The sequence below is a fragment of the Cervus canadensis genome, chromosome 12 (assembly GCF_019320065.1).
Source record: "Cervus canadensis isolate Bull #8, Minnesota chromosome 12, ASM1932006v1, whole genome shotgun sequence".
Taxonomy (NCBI): Eukaryota; Metazoa; Chordata; class Mammalia; order Artiodactyla; family Cervidae; genus Cervus; species Cervus canadensis.
In genome coordinates, this window is record NC_057397.1 from 28,629,387 (window position 1) to 28,649,544 (window position 20,158).

Below are 20,158 nucleotides of genomic sequence, written 5' to 3' on the forward strand. Positions count from 1 at the left end.
GCACTGGCCCACAATTCGGGCTCCTGCATGAATGTGCCTCACAAATAATAACCTCGCTGCACATCAAGCTGGGAAATGAACGCTGGCAGAGTCCTGCTAAATTCCCTTAAACTGGCCCCTGGCGGGAGCAAAACATCCCCAAATGCATTTGTTGTATATCAAGGTGGTATTTCTAAAGACTGTCCTTAGCATGTATTTTTTTAAAAATCTCCTAATAAACATATCTGATAAATCATGATGATGGCCTCCATATTTCTTTGTTTAATTCTCAGTTTCCTTCTAAGACCTTCTTGAAGTTTGGTGGTAACGGATCATTACGTCCATAATGTGCTCAATGTTGGAGTGAATTTTGAACAGTTTTTAGGCTGCATACTGTTTTCTTCCAGATAATTTACTGGATTAAAATTAGCAGTGTGAAAAGCTGTAGAGAAATCTAAATGCCTGCCAAATCAAAGAAATAATCACATTTTTATGAATATTTAATATCATAGTCATGGCAAATAAGGCAAGTAATTAGTACTTACCATAAATTTGCAAAGTATTATTTTATGTAAATGTTACATTCTACTAGTTTGATATGAATTATTCATTGTATAACCAGACACTGACACAAACCAGTAAACATTTAAATCTATGTGCTATTAGTTTACTTACCTTCAATGATTTTGTGCAGAATATATACCTATTGTTTTCCATGAGTCCTTGTTTTCCCTCTTGCCCCTGAAAGGGACAAAAGACAATGAGAAGAATGTTGTTTAAAGCTATCTACTAGGTATTCAATAGTAAAGAAACCTAAAATGCAAATATGAAATGTGTGGTCCTCTCAAGTGTATAGATGAAGAGCCCCCAGCTCCATCTCTGCCTTCCTACCTAGCATGTGGATTCTTTTTAGTGAAGAGCAGTTATGAATGATGTTAGAACAAATATGGAGAAGAATAACTGTATGTTACAAACTCTGCAGTGAGGAATTAACCTTGTCCAACAAAGAGGTCTGGCCTTTGCCCTCAGCCACTGAGAATCCAGGCTCCTGGAAGGTCATGCCTAATAGCAGGGTCTTTGTTTGCCCAGGGGCTTTGGCCACCAAACAGCCTAACAGTGTGATTTATCTTAGGCTACACGGCATCAGCTGCTCTCTGGGGGAATTTGAAACTAAAGGTATCAACCATCTCTGGAAGGGCTGGAGACTGAAGAAGAGCCATATGGGCAATTTGCAATGGAGCCCCAGTTAAAACGCTGAATACCGAGGCTCAGGTGAGCCTCCCTAGCGGAAAATACCCTGTGCATGTTATTACACATGGATGTAGGCAGGATGAATGCTGTCCACATCTCCCCAGGGAAAGGACCACTGGATACTGGGCATTTGGAACCCTCACGGACTCTGCCCTATGCATCTCTTCCCCAGGCTGATTTTAATCTACACCCTTTCTCTGTTATAAACCAGAACAGTGAGTAACAGATTTCAGTGGGTTCTGAGAGTCTTTCTAGCAAATTGCTGAAACTGAGAGTGGTTTGCGGAACCCTCTCCCAAACCTGCACTTGGCATCAGAAGTTAGGACAGTGCTGTGTGAACTAAGTCCCTTTAACCTTGCAGTTGGCTAAATTTGGCATAACAGACAACGCAAGGAGAAACCGGATTCTGTACCTGAGAATGGAAAAAGGAGTCAAAGGGTAGGTCTCAAAAAAAAAAAAAAAAAAAAAAAAGGGTAGGTCTCTAAGCCCTGGTAGCTCAGATGGTAGAGTCTGCCTGAAATGCTGGATACCTGGGTTTGATCCCTGGGTTGGAAAGATCCCCTGGAGAAGGGCATGGCAACTCACTTCAGTATTCTTGACGGAGAATTCCATGGATAGAGGAGGCTTGGGGGGCTACAGTCCATGGTGTCACAAAGAGCTGGACACGACTGTGCAAACAACACTTTCACTTTTCTTTCTAAGCCCATCAGCAATCTGCTGTGACGGGTTTTTCCTTCCATCAGTTTTCTTCCTGAGAATCTCACTGATTCTGCCCTGATTTTGGGAGGTCAGCTGAGCTCTGATCTGATCCCAGAGATGCAATACCAGAAATACCAGCCTAGGATCCTCCCAAGCAGCAGCTCTTCTAAAAGTCACGATGCTTCCAGAACCTTCCCCAGTCTCTGCATGGATCACGTCCTGCTCTCCTTCAAGTCTGCTCACACATCGCCTTCCCAGCAAGTTTTCCTTAATGGTCTTACTGGAAATTAAACCACACCCCATACCCCAACTTCTCTGTTTTATTTTTCTTCACAGCATTTATCTCTAACACATTGTGTGTGTGTGTGTGTGTGTGTGTGTGTGTGTGTTAGTAGCTCAGTCATGTCAGACGCTTTGCAACCCCATGGACTGTAGCTCGCCAGTCCATGGGATTCCCCAGGCAAAAATACTGGAGTGGGTTGCAATTCCCTTCTACAGGGGCTCTTCCTGGCCCAGGGATCGAACCCAGGTAACCCGCATTGCAGGCAGATTCTTAACCGTCTGAGCCACCAGGGAAGCCCTTAACACACTATGTATGTTACTAATTTGCCTTATTTTCTGTCTCCACCCACGAAAATGTCAGCTCTCATTTTGCTGTTGTTGAGTCACTCAGTCACGTCCAACTCTTTATGACCCCATGGACTGCAGCACAGCTTGCACCCCTGTCCTGCACCTTTCCTTACGGCAGGGATTTTGTCTTCTTTTGTTCACTCACATCCCCATGCACCGAAGAGTGACTGGGCGGAGTAGATGCTCAACAAATATTTGCCGAACAAATAAAGGATAAAGCATACCCTACAGGAAATTCTTAGGGGAGACGGTGTGTCCACAGGAGATCTGGGGGTGGGGGTGAGGGGCTGTCCTGAATCTGACACACAGCTTTCACTTGGATTACATTTAGCACAACAGTGAAAGGGCATAGTTTTCTAGAGATCTTTTTTTATTCACCCTCGTCACAGATTCATAGGATGTTGGGGGAAAAAAAGAAATTTAACATTCTCTGTATCAAAGCAGAAGTGGGGGGAACCCACCACTACCTGAAGAGTCTATCTTAGTCTCAAGGTGCTTAAAATGATTAAAGGGGCAGTTGGAAAGGAACGTGTGTTGGTAAAACCTAGAAAACATCTGAAGTCCTGGGTGAGAGGTGGGGAAATGTAGACTGGATGGCTTAGTTCTGTCTTAGAGGCAAAGCCACAAGAACCGGCATGCCCACATCTGCCCCATACTCACATGGCCCAACGTCCTCCAGCCACGTATCCTTTGGAAATGCATAAATCTCTTGATCAGTCACTTGTTTCACTGTGGTTCCTGAAACTCACACAATCAGCCAACAGGGTTGTTAACACCACTATTTAAGAATCACTGCAAAAGATACAACCTGAACTAAACACACATCTTCCCTCATCCAGGAGCGTACACAGACTAAGTCAAAGCTAATCCACTCATGGGACAGTGAAATAAATAGGGGGAATCATTAATGTGCACTGGGTATTGGTCCACTCGAGTTTTCCAGGTGGTCAGTTTTGGACCTGACCTTTCCCTTTATTTAGGAAGCCAACCAAATATGGTTACAAATGGCCCATTCTGGGTCTATAAATACCAACCTGAGTAAAGAAGTCCTTGGGTTCCAAGAAAATAGCAAGAAGATCAGCAAGGGAGTAGCAGTGACACATGGCTAACATTATTCATTGAAAAAAATGTACTAAATAGAAGTCTCTTAAAGGCTGATGAAAGTGGCAAAGAAAGTTTATAGAAGAACATTTAGCCCCATCCTTATAAAACCTGCTCTTCTTTTAGACTTCCCTGGCAGACCAGTAGCTGAAACTCCACACTTTCACTGCATCAGGCGCATGTTTGATCCCTGGTTGGGGAGCTAATATTCCACTTGCCCTGAGGCATTGCCAAAAACAAACAAAAAAAACCTTTCTTCCTTGACAGGAGGGAGAGAAAAATGGGAAAATGATGGTCAATGTTCCAGTTATGCAAGATAAATAAGTTCTAGAGATCTGCTATCCAGCATGGAGCATACAGCTAACATACTTACTTTATACTGAAAATTTGCTAAGAGAGGAGATGGAATGTCGAGCCTTCTCACTACCCCCAAAAATGATAATGATAATCAAGGGAGCTGGAGGAAATTTTGGGAGATGGTATGTCAATATCTATGCATTGATGGAGGCAATAGTTTCACAGATGTATGGTGGTGGTGGTTTAGTCACTAAGTCATATCCGACTCTCGCAATACCATGGACTGTAGCCTGTCAGGCTCCTCTGTTCATGGGATTTTCCAGGCAAAAATACTGGAATGAGTTGCCATTTCCCTCTCCAGGTGATCTCCCCGACCCAAGAATCGAACCCAGGTCTCCTGCACTGCAGGCAGATTCTTCACCGACTGAGCTTCAAGGGAAGCTCTCACGGGTGTAAGCTTATCACTAAACTCATCAAGTTGTATACATTTAACATGCACAGCTTTTTACATGTCAAACATACCTCAATAAAGTGCTTTTTAAAAAAATCCTGCCAAATTGGTACAACCACTATGGAAGACAGTATGGAGTTTCCTCAAAAAGTTAAAAATTCCACTTCTGGGTATTTACCTGAAGAAAATGAAAACATTAATTCAAGGAGCTATATGCACCCCCACATTCACTGCAATATTATAATAGCCAAGACATGGAAATAACCTAAACATCCATCAACAAATGAATGGATAAAGAACGTGTGATACAGATATACAATGGAATAATACTCAGCCTTTTATACAGTTCATGACGTTCTCATAGCAAGTATATGGGGTGGTTTGCCATTCCCTCCTTCAGTCAACTCTAAATATTCCCTGGAAGGACTGATGCTGAAGCTGAAGCTCCAGTATTCTGGTCATCTGATGTGAACAAACAACTCATTGAAAAAGTCCCTGATGCTGGGAAAGATTGAGGGCAGAAGAAGCAGGGGGCATCGGAGGATGAGATGGCTGGACGGCAATACTGATGCAATGAACATGAACCTGGGCAAACTCCGAGATGGTGAGGGACGGGAGGCCTGGCGTGCTGCAGTCCATGGGGTCACAAAGAGTCAGACACAAGTGGGCGACTGAAAAACAACAATGATAATACTCAGCCATAAAAAAGAATGAAATCTTGCCATTTGTAACAACATGGACAGACCTTGAGGACATTCCATTAAGTAAGTCAGACAAATACCATGTGATATCATTTAAATGTGGAATCCAAAAGCAAAAAATAACACACAAAAATGAGCTCACAGATACAAAGAACAGATTGGTTTTTGCCAAAGGTAGGAATGGGGTGTGACTAAAATGGATGAAGGTGGTCAACAGATATAAATTTCCATTTACAAAATCAGTAAGTCATGCACATGTAATGTATGTATAGCATGGTGACTATAGTTAACAAGACAGTATTACAAATTTGAAAGTTGCTAAGAGAATAAATCCTAAAAGTTCTCATAACATGCAAAAAGAAATGTTTTAACTATGTACGGTAATGGATGTAAACTAGATTTATTGTGGGAATCACTTCACAATATGTACAAATATTGAATCATTACACTGTACATATGAAACTAACATGTTATATGTCAATTACACCTTAGTTTAAAAAAAACCTCTTTCTCTTTTCCTTGATGCTCCCATGCTCACGGAAGCAGACCATTTCAGCAGCCAAGATTATTTAAAATAAGTAAATGAAATGAAATGACTGAATTAAGTGAAGTCAAAGGATTGAGAAAGTATATAAAGCTCTAGATTGCCCTGTTTTACAGGAAATTTCAAGCTTCAAATCATTCAATTCAATCTTCCGAAGAAAATCAACTATGAAGTTAGACTTCCTGAATTAAAATCTAAACTCCATCATCTAAAATCTACATGACCTTAAGTTGCTAAAACTTTATCAAATGAGAATAATATCACCTCACATATGACTGTTGTGAGGGTCTGATGGCCAATTTCCACACAGCACTTAAAAACTAGGACAGTATGAATGGTCTATTAAATACTGTTGGTTTAATTATTGCTTTTGTTGTTAATCTCAACTCTTCCATTTTGGAAACTATTCCACTTGGCTGCTGAAAAACATTATGCTATTGAAGAAAAGGGTCCGAAATATTGAATAAGTCTTCGGCCTACATCTTGAAGCTTACAATACTGTCTAGTTAGAAACAGGCAATAGAACTTCTCCACTTAGGGGAGATTTTGTTTCCCCTTTGAGCTCTTCATTCAAATGCACATGTAATTACTTAAAGAGGACGCTGAAGACAAACTTTAAATTTTATGTTGTTCAACTTAGGATGCATAGATATTCACATATCCATATGAACATAATGCTTCAGTTTTTAAACTCAAACTTTGATTTAATGTTACCAGATGTTAAATAAACCACTTTGACTTTAATTTAAGCAGAGGCTGCAAGACAATAAATATCACATTTCAAAGGGAGATGCAAGACAACCAGTTAGAACATGCATGGGACTTGCTTAAGAACTGGGATTTAATGCTTTGCTGACTACCCATCCTCAGCCCAGAAAAGATTAGGAGTATTGGGGGAAAAAAAGAGAGAGAGAGAGATTATAAGAGGACTTTTTGGAGAACTTCTGTATGCTGTGAGTGGCAGCCCTCCCCAAGATTAAGGGACTTGGGGTGCAAGTCAATGCATGCCACTGACCTCAAGTCTAAGGAAAGGATTTCAATGAGACCCCTCTGAGAGCCTGCCATGCATCCTCTAGATCTGGGGGTACATCTTGGACTGGAGTCTGACTCTGGGATTTTCAAAGAGAGGAAGATGACGACCAACTATTGTGACATCAAAGTAAAGATGGCTCTCTGGGCTGCCATACACAGGAGATGCAGGTTCAATCCCTGGGTTGGGAAGATCCCCCTGGAGAAGGAAATGGCAAAACCATTCCAGTATTCTTGCCTGGAAAATCCCATGGACAGAGGAGTCAGGTGGGCTACAGTCCATGGGGTCTCAAAAGAGTCAGAGACGACTTACAACTAAACAACAACAAATGGCCGCCATGTGCTCCTAGGACAAAGGGCTCCTAGGTGTCTTCATATGAGAAGGTTAGTAACTCAGGACCCACCCAGATAGGGGAGGTGACCCCAACAAGGTGTGAACTGCTGAATTCGCAGGCTGAGAGCCATACATGACACCAGCCAGTGGAGACACTTGAGTAGTGAGAAAACCCCTTCTGGTCTGTGTGTGGGTCTGTGTGTGGGTCTGTGTGTGTGTGTGCATGCACACACATGAACCCGACAAGAGAAAAGTCGTTTCACAAATCTCCCAAGTCCAGGGAACATGCATGCCAACAGCGAGACCTTCCCAGCTCTCTCCTCCTCCATGCCATATCCAAATCTGGTGCCAGAGAAGCACAGCTCTGTATGGGGCACACAAGGCAAGACCAGGACCACCCAGACCTGTAAGGCGCAAGCTGAAGGAAAAGTTAACCATTAAAAGGAAACCAGTGATTTATTAGCCTAGCTTGACATATTAATGACTAAACTGGCATGAATTTATTCTAAAGATAATCAGAGGATCTTTAGTTTTCTGGAAGTAACCAGAAAATCAAGAGGCTAGTCCTAAGGGCAGGCTTCCCAGGTGGCACTAGTGGTAAAGAACCTGCCTGTCAATGCAGGTGACATAAGAGACAGGTTCAGTCCCTGGGTTGGGACGATCCCCTGGAGGAGGGCATGGCAACTCACTCCAGTATTCTTGCCTGGAGAATCCCATGGACAGAGGAACCTAGCGGGCCACAGTCCATGGATTCACAAAGGGTTGAACATGACTTGGCGACTTGGCACACACGCACATTCCTAAGGGCAGAAGGGGGAAAAGGCATTGGGGGAGATGAATGAAGGCATTTTCAGAGCACATCATCAGCCCCATGTGCTCAACATGACAATTAGGTTATTAGGCAGTATCCCCACCAAGCTGGTTCTGACATAAGCTTTCCATACTTCATAAGGCAGTGCGACACCTCGGGTGGCACTACCTGAAGGGGGCTGGGAACACAGGGACTGTTGGGCACCCCCAATTCCATATTTGCCAGCCTCAGCCCCTTGCCACTCCCAGGCTATACATGGGGAGGGAGAGGAGGCCATAGTGGTGTCTCAACGTCACAGCTCCTAGCAAGTCCCCTTTCCAGTCCACTCCCAAATGTGTAGCCAAGAGATGAGCAGCGAGGTCTTCCCTGGTGGTTCACTGAATAAGAATCAGCCTTCCAAGGCAGGAAACAAGGGTTCAATCCCTGGTCCAGGAAGATTCCACGTGCCATGGAGCAACTAAGCCCATGTGCCGCAACTACTGAAACCCGAGCACCTAGAGCTCTGCTCTGCAACAAGAGAAGCCATCGCAATGAGAAGCCCATGCATTGCAATGAAGAGTAGCCCCCGCTTGACACAACTAGAGAAGGTCTGCTTGCAACAATGAAGGCCAAGCCTAGCTGAAATTTTTTTAATTAATTTTTTTAAAAGAGCTGAGCAGGAAAAGTAATGATAGGAATGACGATAGCCCATTTCAAGTAGAGTGGCCTAACAATATTGAAAAATGCCCCCAAGCAATTCCATCCAACAATTTTTCCTCCCGTCACCCATATTTTTTATAGGAAACAAAGGGCTCCTCTCTCAGAGATTCCCTGATAATTGTGACAGCCAGAGAAGCAGTCATCTCAGGCACTACCCAAGGTCTCCCCACACCCAGCCAAGTCCAGCTCAGGCTGTTTCTAGCAATGAGAGAGGGAAGACTGTCAAATTTAGAAATGACTCGGAAAAGCGCTATTTCTAAACCTAGAATAAAACTGGACACATTGGGAATTCGTATTTTGTTTGGCTTTGGAGAAGAAGATGAGTTTGAAGGTGCGGCAGACGCTGTGATCTTGTTTCCCGGGGGAGTCTCAGAGGCTGGGTAGGCAAACTTTCATGTCACACTGGTAGTGCATGGAGGCCATGAGGTTTTAAAGCACATAGACCAGAAAGGCTGCTTTTCTTAGCTCCGACTCTGTTAGTGATAACCATTTCCTGCTCCCCTATGTAAGCTGAGACACTGGTAGGTGAGTTGGTTCACTGCCCTGGGAACAATTACCCTTCGTGGCCGGGAACTCTTCCTTACGATGCTGAAACAAAAAGTTCCATTTTTTGACTGTGTTGACTTCACAGCAGGAATGGTTCCCATTCTTTTATCTGCCCTAAAATGACACACACAGACGCGCAGACACTCATACACACCGAAAATGTCCTCACACGGGAGAAGGCATCTGACAAAACAGGATGAGCCAGAGAGAGCCGGGGAGCAGAGCCATGTGCTCTGTGGGGCTCTTCTTGGCTGGAAGGGTTTGGTCTGTGCTCGCAGGCCACATGCCGTAAATGAGGAAGTCCGCTGTGGAGTTGACAGGTAAGATACAGTAAGTGCCGATCAAAAGTCAACTCACAAAACCATGCTTTTGACAACACACTGTGAAGCTCAGTGGGAAACATACAAGTTGCCAGTTGGCCCGGCAACAAGGAGAAGCACATCCAGGAAGCTCAGCTCCCTCTCTCCTGCAGCAAGGGGACAGCCCCTTTTGATTTCAGGTTGGCAGGGCGAAAGGATGAGAGACGCAGACAATGATTGCTTATGATCAAAAGATTGTGAGGAAGAAAATAAAACAGAGGAAGTCAACTCAGTGCGTCGTGTTCCTTCTGAGCCCCATCAGTACGCAGTGGATGTAAGAGACAGGATCCGGGACCAGAGAACATGAGAGCAGGAGACAGGAGTCTACCCACACAGACAGAAAGATGGGATGCGTGGAAGTGTTTGTCTTTCATTTATTTTGAGCAAACATTGCCTTCCACGTAGCAGACTCATTCTGATCAGCAATTTCCACCTGGTGTTCTTCAAACCAGATGGAAGTGTAAATTATTTAAATACATGATCTTCCATTAGCTGTTGAGCTTAAGTGCCTCAAAAAAAAATTTTTTTAATGCTTTCCAGGATTCTAGAGAGCATTTGCACTAAGATAGATAAACATATTTTCAAGACACAACTTCAGTGACAGCAATTTTTAGATTTTAAAGTACAGTCAGCATTAGCATCTATAAGTAATTATAACTTCTGCAAAAACTGTTTACACCATAAAAGTAAAATCGGAGCTAATGAGCTAATTAAGCTTTGTTTCCCCCTCCACATGACACTACTTCATAAAACCCAAACAGGTTCATCACAACACACAGAGGAGCGATCATGCCCCATCTTCAATTGTTTCTCCCATTCAAGGTTCAGATATGCTTTTTATAAATTTGTTTTTAAGTAAAAATTTGAATATAGGTTTTGAGTTTAATCAGTTTCCTGAGGGAAAACGTTAGCATTCATGATAATACAGTGGCCACTGTGCTCATGTATGTAAGCAATGTGTGATGGGAAAAATTTGTAAGAGTGAGGATGTCCTAGTTAACTTCCTACACTGTGATCACTCACTTGATTATGGAATTGTGAAGGGAATATATTACAGTTAAGAATTCAAAATTCTTAAAATTTCAGAAAGTGAGAAGAATGTAGAGGTTGCTTGACCTTGTTAAAATACACTCTATGTCTGAAATCCCTCCTCTTTCATTCACTCTGTCAATCTCAGTCTTTATCCCATAACTTCTTTTACGTGGTTTTTATCCTATTTGCAGAGAAGGCAATGGCAACCCACTCCAGTACTCTTGCCTGGAAAATCCCATGGATGGAGGAGCCTGGTGGGCTGCAGTCCGTGGGGTCTCGAAGAGTCGGACACGACTGAGCAACTTCACTTTCACTTTTCACTTTCATGCATTGAAAATGGCAACCCACTCCAGTGTTCTTGCCTGGAGAATCCCAGGGACGGGGGAGCCTGGTGGGTGCTGTCTATGGGGTCGAACAGAGTCAGACACGACTGAAGCCACTTAGCAGCAGCAGCAGCAGTATCCTACTTGACTTCTCCACTTTCTCTTTGCTCCTCCCCCTCGAGGTGAAAACCACCCCCTTGGAGCTCCTGCCATCTCCTTTCCCATCAGTCATCATCCTCCTCTAGCATATTATCAGACCACCTCAGAGTGGACAGGGGCCGTGGAGGGCTCCCACTACATCACTCCATCTGCGGTTTCTGTTTTGCACAAAATAGACTTACAGGACCTAGCCCTTCAGAATCCCTGCCTTTTCATCAAGTTAATTCCTGCTGTTGATGAGACTAATTCTTAAACACCCACTTTTTACATTGCTGAGGTTTGAAAGGCTTCTAAGTAACACACTCCTTTGCCCCAGTCAAGTTAAGTATTGACACACAGAGCCAGGAAGATGACAATAAACTATCGCCTTTGTTCCTCATGGCTTCCTGGTGGCTCAGGTGGTAAGGAATCCGCCTGCAATGCGGGAGACTTGGATTCAATCCCTGGGTCAGGAAGATCCCTTGGAGAAGGAAATGGCAACCCACTCCAGTATTCTTGCCTGGAGAATCCCATGGACAGAGAAGCCTGGCAGGCTACAGTCCATAGGGTCGCACAGAGTCGGATGCAACTTAGCATGCATGCATGCAATGATGCACAACAGAATTAAAATTATTCACTGTGTCAAAGGAAATACGGAGTTCTATAACCACGTCCTCCTTCCCCCAGCCCCAGACACTGGGTGGGCCGGTCCTGTGTAAGTTACTACAAATTCAAGAACAGGCAAGTACATGCATTCTCTGCATCAGAAAACTGGGACTCAGGTTGAGAAATGAGCAAGCTCTACTCCTTCTTCTCAAACTCACGTAGTAGATGGCTCACTCCTTTTCCCTCCACTGAGTGATTATAGGATTCAGAGAGAGGTGAGGAGTGTAGGATGCCGGGTCACAGGCAACAAGAGGAGTGGGGACAAGCATTTCCCCTGAACATGGGCTTTTATGAGGACAATTTAATATTTTAAACTTGCCAATTCTCTCTGTACCTATAAATACACTCTCTAGAATTGGCATAAAGGAAGCAATCCTGATTGCCATTAGTTATCAAGTCTCCAAACAATCTCCATTAACCAGCACAAATTTATCATACAAGGCATCACGCCAACCTTTTTGAGGGCAACAAAAGCATAAGACACTGTTTACACCCTCAGGATGTTTACAAATCTAGTTGGGGACATTAGACTTGAACAAGTAAAATTAAACAAGGATTTTAATAGCAACTCAAAACAACACCATGAAAGACAGGGACTTCCCTAGTGCTCCAGTGGTTAAGAATCTGCCTTCCAAGCAGGGGAGGCAGGTTTGATCTGTGGTCAGGGAACTAAGACCCCACATGCCGTGGAGCAATGAAGCCCACACACCACAACCACAGAGCACACAACTCTGAAGCCCGAGAGCTACAACTAGAGAGAAGCCGAGGCCCACAACTAGAGAGAAGCCGAGGCCCACAACTAGGGAGAAGCCGAGGGCCACAACTAGGGAGAAGCCAAGGGCCACAACTAGAGAGCTCATGTGCCACGACTGAGACCCAATGCAGCCAAAAGTAAACAAATATTTTTTCAAAAAAGAAAGGAAGGCATCATAGATCAACACACAATTTCCACCTTAATTGAAAGTAAAATAAGGATCCAGAAGAGGAAGAAATCTTGACAAGTCAGAGTGGTGGGAGGTATAACCTGGATCTTCAGAAATGGATGCTGCTGCTGCTGCTGCTAAGTCGCTTCAGTCGTGTTCGACTCTGTGCGACCCCATAAACAGCAGCCCACCAGGCTCCCCCGTCCCTGGGATTCTCCAGGCAAGAACACTGGAGTGGGTTGCCATGTCCTTCTCCAAGGCATGAAAGCGAAAGTGAAGTCACTCAGTCATGTCCCATTTTCCAGGCAGGAGTACTGGAGTGGGTTGCCATTGCCTTCTCCATCAGAGATGGATGAGAATTTGAAAAAAGAGAGAAAAGAGAATAATGCAAAAGTTTCAGGGGAAGCCAGAGGAAAAACCACAGCCCACAGTGCAAAGTGTTTCATAAAGGAAAGACTGGAAGGTAATATAGGAAATGGACACCAGAAAGCCAGCATTATAATCTGCCGGGCAAGGTAAGCCACCTCCCTGAGTCTCAGTGACCCCTACCAGAAGATGGGGATTTCATGGCAATTCACTAGTGGTCCAGTGGTTAGGGCTTGGGGCTTTCACTGATGTCGTCCAGGTTCAATCCCTGGTCAGGGATCTAAGATCCCACAAGCTACATGGCATGGCCAAAAAAAAAAGATTGGCTTTAAAAATAAATAAATTTTTAAATTGGATATTTCAGTTACCATCTCAATTATTTTATAAGGATTAAGTAAGGTAATACATATAAAGCAACAAGAACAAAGTAAGCAACCAATAAATGTTTATTTTTGTTTTTATTATCATCACTATATTTATTACCAGCTAAACTGCCAGTGATTTTGGCAGCATTTGCTGGTAAAATGTATTTAATATAGAAATTGATTTGGCCTCTCTTGCTGTAGTAATCTGTTCAACTTCCCCTGAATATCACTCAAAAAAAAACTTTTTATTATAAAAAATGTCAAATATTTATTTTAAAAACATATCATAATAAGCTTAGTATGTACCTACCACCTAGATTCAACAATTATCAACTCAAGGCCAATTTCATAGTTTCATTTAAACTCTACCCAGACTCTTTTAAAGTTAATCTCAAACCTCATGCCATTCCACTCTTCCAATTTTTCAGTATGCATTCTTTTTAGAAAACATAACCACAATATCATTATCACATCTAAAAATATGATTAGATATCCAAACAGTGCTCAAATTGCCCCAAATTCCTCATTTATAAACATTTTTAGTTTATTTGAGAAAGATTCCAAATACAATGCATACATTGCAATCACTTGAAATGTATCTTAAAACTTTTTAATCCAGAGGTCCCATCACTATTTCTCTTCCTTTAGTGGGGGGTGGTGGGGGAGTTCCTTGAAACTTCCATGTTGAAGAAGCCATGAAATTTGTCTTATGGAGATTCCCACTGTTCAAGTTTCACTGTTACATCCCTGTAATATTCTTTACCATATTTCTCTGTCCCCTGTATTCCCTCTAAGTTGAAAGGGCTTAATGCTTCCTCAGATTTTGGTTCCATTTTTGGCAGTAACTCTCCATAGCATGGGCTTCCCTGGTGTCTCAGTGGTAAAGAATCCACCTGCCAATGCAGGAAATGCAAGTTCAATCCCTGAGTTGGGAATATCCCCTGGAGGAGGGCATGGCAACCCACTCCAGTATTCTTGCATGGAAATTCCATGGACAAAGGAACCTGGTGGGCTACAGTCCATGGGGTTGCAAAAGTAGGACACAAATGAGTGACTAAACAACTCCACAGGTGAAGCGTATTCTTATATCAGAGGATACTAGTGTCCTGAAGTTTTTCTTTTCTGTTAGTAGTCATTTATGATCATTACCAAGTTCCATTATTTCATTCATTCCAAAATGATAACTTTCTAATGTTTTCTATGCTTCTTCCCTTTTTCTTTTATTGGCTTGAATATTTCAGTAAACTTCTTCCCTTCATCAATTATTTTATTACTCTGAGGTCTGATTTGTGTAAGAGCAACAGAATAAATGCTTGATTTTCAAAATAATGAGTTGGTTCCCTAGCACTCTCCATAGGTGATCATTGAGGGTATTTTTGCTTTTGATTCATTATTAAATCATAGTTAAAATGTTTCAGTTCATAACAGTTATTACTGTTATTGATAACTAAATGGTCCAAATGTTTGCACTGGGGGCTTCTTCGAGTTGACCCTTGAGTCCTTTGGAAATACCCCTGGTAATTTTTGGTAACTGTGATGAGATGTTACAGGTTCATCGTGAACAATTCCTGCCACAGAGTTGCCATTTTTTTCTGAGGAACCCTGGTTTCTTTGGGAAGGAAATGATGCTGGCAGATCAGGATCTTGGCATTAAGTTTGCTGATTACTACTGGGGTGGCCTTCATTTCCAAGTCTTTTAAGTGAACAGAGCTAGAAACATGTTAGTAGCATTTGTGGTTGTTTTAAGCAAGATATATCATGAATTTGAATTTATATTTCTGATTTAACTTTAGGACTACAAGGTTTTTAACCTGTTTATAACTTAGCCTCATGTTAAACATCTTTTATACTTTCTCCTATCCCCAAATCTCATTTCTCAATAATATAAACAGAACTACTCTCTTTATCTACACAATACACACTCAACAATCTTAAAATAAAAATGCCAACACTACCAACTACCACATGATCACTGAAAACAGTTCAAGAATTTTTTTTCAATTCTATTTTCTTTTCTTTTTTTTCAATTCTATTTTCTTTAGGACATATTCCACGAGGGAAACAAGGTCAAGGTGTGTTTTAAAGTCACTTGAAATAATTTCTTTGTATATAGTTAAGCCACATATTCAGTGTTCTGGTGATTCATTTATTTCATTATGCTTTTAATTTCTAGAACTTTTCATTTAACTTTTGTTCTATAATTATGTGAATATTTACATGATTCCAAAATCAAATCTATAAAATAATGTCTATTCAGAGAAACACTGTTTCTACTCTTGTCCCCTATATTATTGGGTTGGCCAGAAAGTTCATTCAGGTTTTTCCATAAATATCTTATGGAAATAACCCAAAAGAACTTTTTGGCCAACCCAATACAAGCACACATAAAAATACACACTTTTATACTCTCTGTTGTGGGTTGAATTGTGTCCCTAACAAAGAGAAGTTAAATTCTGATTTCAGGTACCTGTAAATGTGACCTTATGTGGACACAGGGTCTTTGCTGTTGTTATTGTTCAGTCTAGTTGTATCTGATTCTTTGCAACCCCATGAACTGCAGCACACCAGGCTTCCCTATCCTTCACCATCTCCCAGAGTTTGCTCAAACTCATGTCCATTGACTCAATGAAGCCATGCAACCATCTCCTCCTCAGTCACCCCCTTCTCCTCCTGCCCTCAATCTTTGCCAGCATCAGGGTCTTCTCCAAGGAGTGGGCTCTTCACAACAGTTGGCCAAAGTACTGGAGCTTTAGCTTCAGCATCAGTCCTTCCAGTGAATATTCAGGGTTGATTTCCTTTAGGATTGACTGGTTTGATCTCCTTGTTGTCCAAGGGACTGTCAAGAGTCTTCACCAGCACCACAATTTGAAGGCATCAGTTCTTCAGTGCTCTGCCTTTTTTATTGTCCAGTTCTCACATCTGTATATGACTACTAGAAAAACCATAACTTTGACTATACGGGCCTTTGTCGGCAAAGTGATGTCTTTGCAAATGTAATCAATTTAAAAACAAGATCATGCTGGATTAGGGTGGATTCTAATGCAGTAGCCAATATCTTTAAAACAGAAAGGAGAGGGAGCTTTGGACAAAAGAGATAGACACACACTAGAGAAGACAGCCGTGTGGACATGGAAACAGAAACTGGAGTGAAGAACTTCCCTGGTGGTCCAGTGGCTAAGACTCCACGCTTCCAATGCAGGGGGCCTGGATTCAATCCCTAGTTAGGGAACTAGATCCCACAAGCCACAACTAAAGACCCCACATGTTACCACTAAAAAATCCCACATGTCCGTGTGTGCACGCTCCAGGGCTTCAGTTGTGTCCAACTCTTTGCAATCCTATGGACTGTAGCCTGCCATTCTCTGGAACACAACCAAGTGCGTGTGGGCATGTTCAATTGCTCAGTTCTTCTGTCCATGAGATTTTCTAGGCAAGAACACTGGAGAGGGTTATCTTCCTTTTCCAGGGGATTGAACCGACCCAGATTGAATTGGAGTCTCCTGCATTGACAAGTGGATTCTTTTACCACTTAGCAACCTAGGAAGCCCAACACAGCCAAGAGCTGTGGATGATGGACTTTGAACCGGAAGCCCTAGACAGAGAAAACTTCTGAGACAGGCCCAGGAGTGCAACACATCAGGGGCGGGATCTAAATGACAATCCCAAGCTTCTCTCTCCCAGGCCTGTGCGGAGTCCACTTTGGCTGTTCCTTTCTCTGCACAACTGGGATTCTTGCTGAATAATTGAAGCCCCGGCTCTGTCCATATCAGGAATATTACTGTTTGATTTTGTGGTCCCAGAGGGAAAGCTGCGAACAGCTGATGCCTCTGCTGGTATTGAAACTGCCACAGAAAGCAGGAATTTGTTTTCCTAGTTTTCTGTTGGAAAAATCTCCAGGCATTGCACTGGGAAGTGGGGGATTCTTAAAAGTGTTTTTAGAAAGTGCAAGAGTATATGGGTGGGGAGGGCCAGAGGTTAGTGAGATGCTTTTTTTCTGCAAGGCAAAACTGCATCTGTGCAATAAAAAAAAAAAAGAAATTAATTATAAATGAAATAACCCAGCCCCTAAGGAACTGAGATAGGCAAATAAGTTCCTGCTAAGGAAAAGATGTGGATATTAATATGCACACATAACAGCATGTGAGTGTGTGTATGTTAGTCGCTCAGTCGTGTCCGACTCTTTGTGACCCCATGGACTGTAGCCCGCCAGGCGTCTCTGTCCATGGAATTCTCCAGGCAAGAATACTGGAGTGGATTGCCATTCCGTTCTCCAGAGGAACTTCCCAACCCAGGGATCAAAATCTGGTCTCTTGCATCGCAGGCAGGTTCTTTACCATTTGAGTTACAGGGAAGTCCACATAACAGCATAACACTGCTCATAAACACAGACCACAAAAACACACTCCATTCCCCCGTCCCCCACCTCAACCCAGCAAGAGTAAATCACAAAAGGCTGTTATTAACTTCTTCAAAGAGAAATTGCCAGATGTGAATTCACCAAGGAAGAAGATGGACTGCAACACCAACATATGAATAAGACCTATGATCTCAACCCGACCAGCCCCACGGGGGTCACAGAGCCAGGGCCCTGTCTAGCAGCAGAGTCTGTGTTCTTTGCCATGCATACCCGAGAACTCCCTTCCAAAAGGCTTAGTAGTTATTTCTCACAGACATACTCTGGATAATTTAGCGATGATTTTCTCTCATCAAAAAAAAAAAAAAAAGTTTGAAATAAGCTAAAAAAGATTCCATTATGTGCCTTAAGAAAACCACACACAGTGGAGTCCATCAAAATTCTCAGACTGAGGCAAAAGAATGTAAACAAAACACTGCTTTCCCTGTGTGGTGGCAAAGGGCTTAAGGGGAAGTTATAATTCTGGAATGGCTTTTCAGGCCCAAACTTATAAAAATAAGTCCAAATAATTGAGACTCCCAAAGCCAAAGCAAGGAAGTCATTCCCATTTGCCTTTCTCCCATTTCATGGTCATAGATGAAGTACACAATCAAACACAAACATTGCCTAACAACAACAGAAAGGCTTTAACTTGTCTTTAAAAAGATAGTAGTTATGTAGAGTGACTCAGTGATAATGAATCTGCCTGCCAATGCAAGAGATGCAATAGATGCAGATTGGATCCCTGGGTTGGGAAGATTCTCTGGAGTGGGAAATGGCAACCTGCTCCAGTTTTCTTGCCTGAAAAATTCCACAGACAGAGAGGAGTTTGGTGGGCTACAGTCCATGGGGTCTCAAAGAGTCGGACAACACTGAGTGAGCACACAAAACAACTGCAAGCTATGTAGAATTAGTACATGTGAGAATTAGTGAAGAATTCATTTGATGGATGAAGCAAATGAAAAGACAGTGCTAAGATTCTGGAATTTTGCCCTCAATTCTGCATTCTGTAAAGGAAGAAAGTTTGAATTTCAAACCAGGAGACGTGGGTTCAAATCTCTGTCATTTCCAGCAGCATGAAGCCTGGCCACTGAGTTATTCGCTCTCTGCCTCAGCACCCTCAACACATGTTGCAGGAAAAATTCCCCACAGCACGCCTGCTGAGAGAAGAAAGTGAGGTGGAGAAAGCTCTGAGCACAGTGCCTGGACTCAATAAAGGTGAGCTGAAAATTAACCCAGTATTCAAAAAGAAATGTATTTTGCAGACAGCAAAAAGCACAGTCTGAGGGACAGCCTTGAATAAGAATCATTGATCTCAAAATATTGTCACCAGAAAGTCCTCCTTTTTAGAGAATGAACTTATGGTTGGGGATGTGGGGAAGGATGCAGGGAAGGGATAGTTAAGGAGTTTAAGATGGACATGTACACACTGCTGTGTTTAAAATGCAAAACCAACTAGGACCCACTATATAGCACTGGGAACTCTGCTCAATGTTATGTGGCAGTCTGGATGGGAGGGGAATTTGGGGGAGAATGGATACATGTATATGTATAGATGAGCCCCTTCGCTATCCACCTGAAACTATCGAATATTGTTCATCAGCTATACCTCAATACGAAATAAAAAACTTAAAAGAATTAGCTTCAAAATTAAAAGAAAAAGTCTTCCTCATTATCAGTGAGCATCCCAGATGGGCTAGTAGTAAAGAACCCGCCTACCAATGCAGGGGACAAGGGAGATGAGGGTTTGATCCCTGAGTCAGGAATATCCCCTGGAGGAGGGCATCCAGTATTCTTGCCTGGACAGTCCTATAGACAGAGGAGCCTGGCAGGCTATAATCCATAGGGCCACAGAGTCAGACACGACTGAAGGGACTTAGCAGGCACGCAAACAAGGAATAAATGGAGGGCAAAGTCTTTTATTTTATTATCTGTCTGATTTTGGCTTGGATTTGTTTTGGGGATTGGTTTTTTATTTGGTTGGTTGATTGGTTGGGTTTTTTGGTGTATGGTACCTACCACATGTAAAGTGAAGTTGCTCAGTCATGTCTGACTCTTTGCAACCCCATGGACTATAGACTACCAGGCTTCTCCATCCATAGGATTTTCCAGGCAAGAGTACTGGAGTGGGTTGCCATCTTCTTCTCTTAAGGTACTCAATAAATATTTGTTGAGTGGAGCTAAAAGAGGGAGGAATTTGGTCAGGGACCCTGTCATCTCTGTAATGCACTGTATTCCCAGGACTTATCACAATGCCATGTAGATACATTTTCAATGAATCTTGGGTGTATGACTGAGTACTAATTTGGGGAGTCTTTCTATTTTTAGGTGAGATATAACTGACATATAACACTATATTAGTTTTAGGTGTGGAACACAATGATTCAATATTTGTATACATTGCAAAATGATGCCCTCCCCAAAGTCTAGTTAACATCCATCACCATGAAGTTGTCTTTCTTCTTGTTATGAGAACACTTAAGATCTACTCTCTTCAGTCAGTCAGTCAGTTCAGTCGCTC

General features: G+C 42.5%; 1 long non-coding RNA gene across 1 annotated transcript; it reads right to left on the reverse strand.

Annotated features, from left to right (window-relative positions):
- Window positions 1-670: 670 nt before the first annotated feature.
- Window positions 671-4,532, reverse strand: LOC122451053. The gene is made up of 3 exons (XR_006272294.1): window positions 4,480-4,532; window positions 3,220-3,297; window positions 671-720 (listed from the first exon to the last, which is right to left on the reverse strand). It is a non-coding gene; the product is annotated as an uncharacterized LOC122451053 (long non-coding RNA).
- Window positions 4,533-20,158: the final 15,626 nt, after the last annotated feature.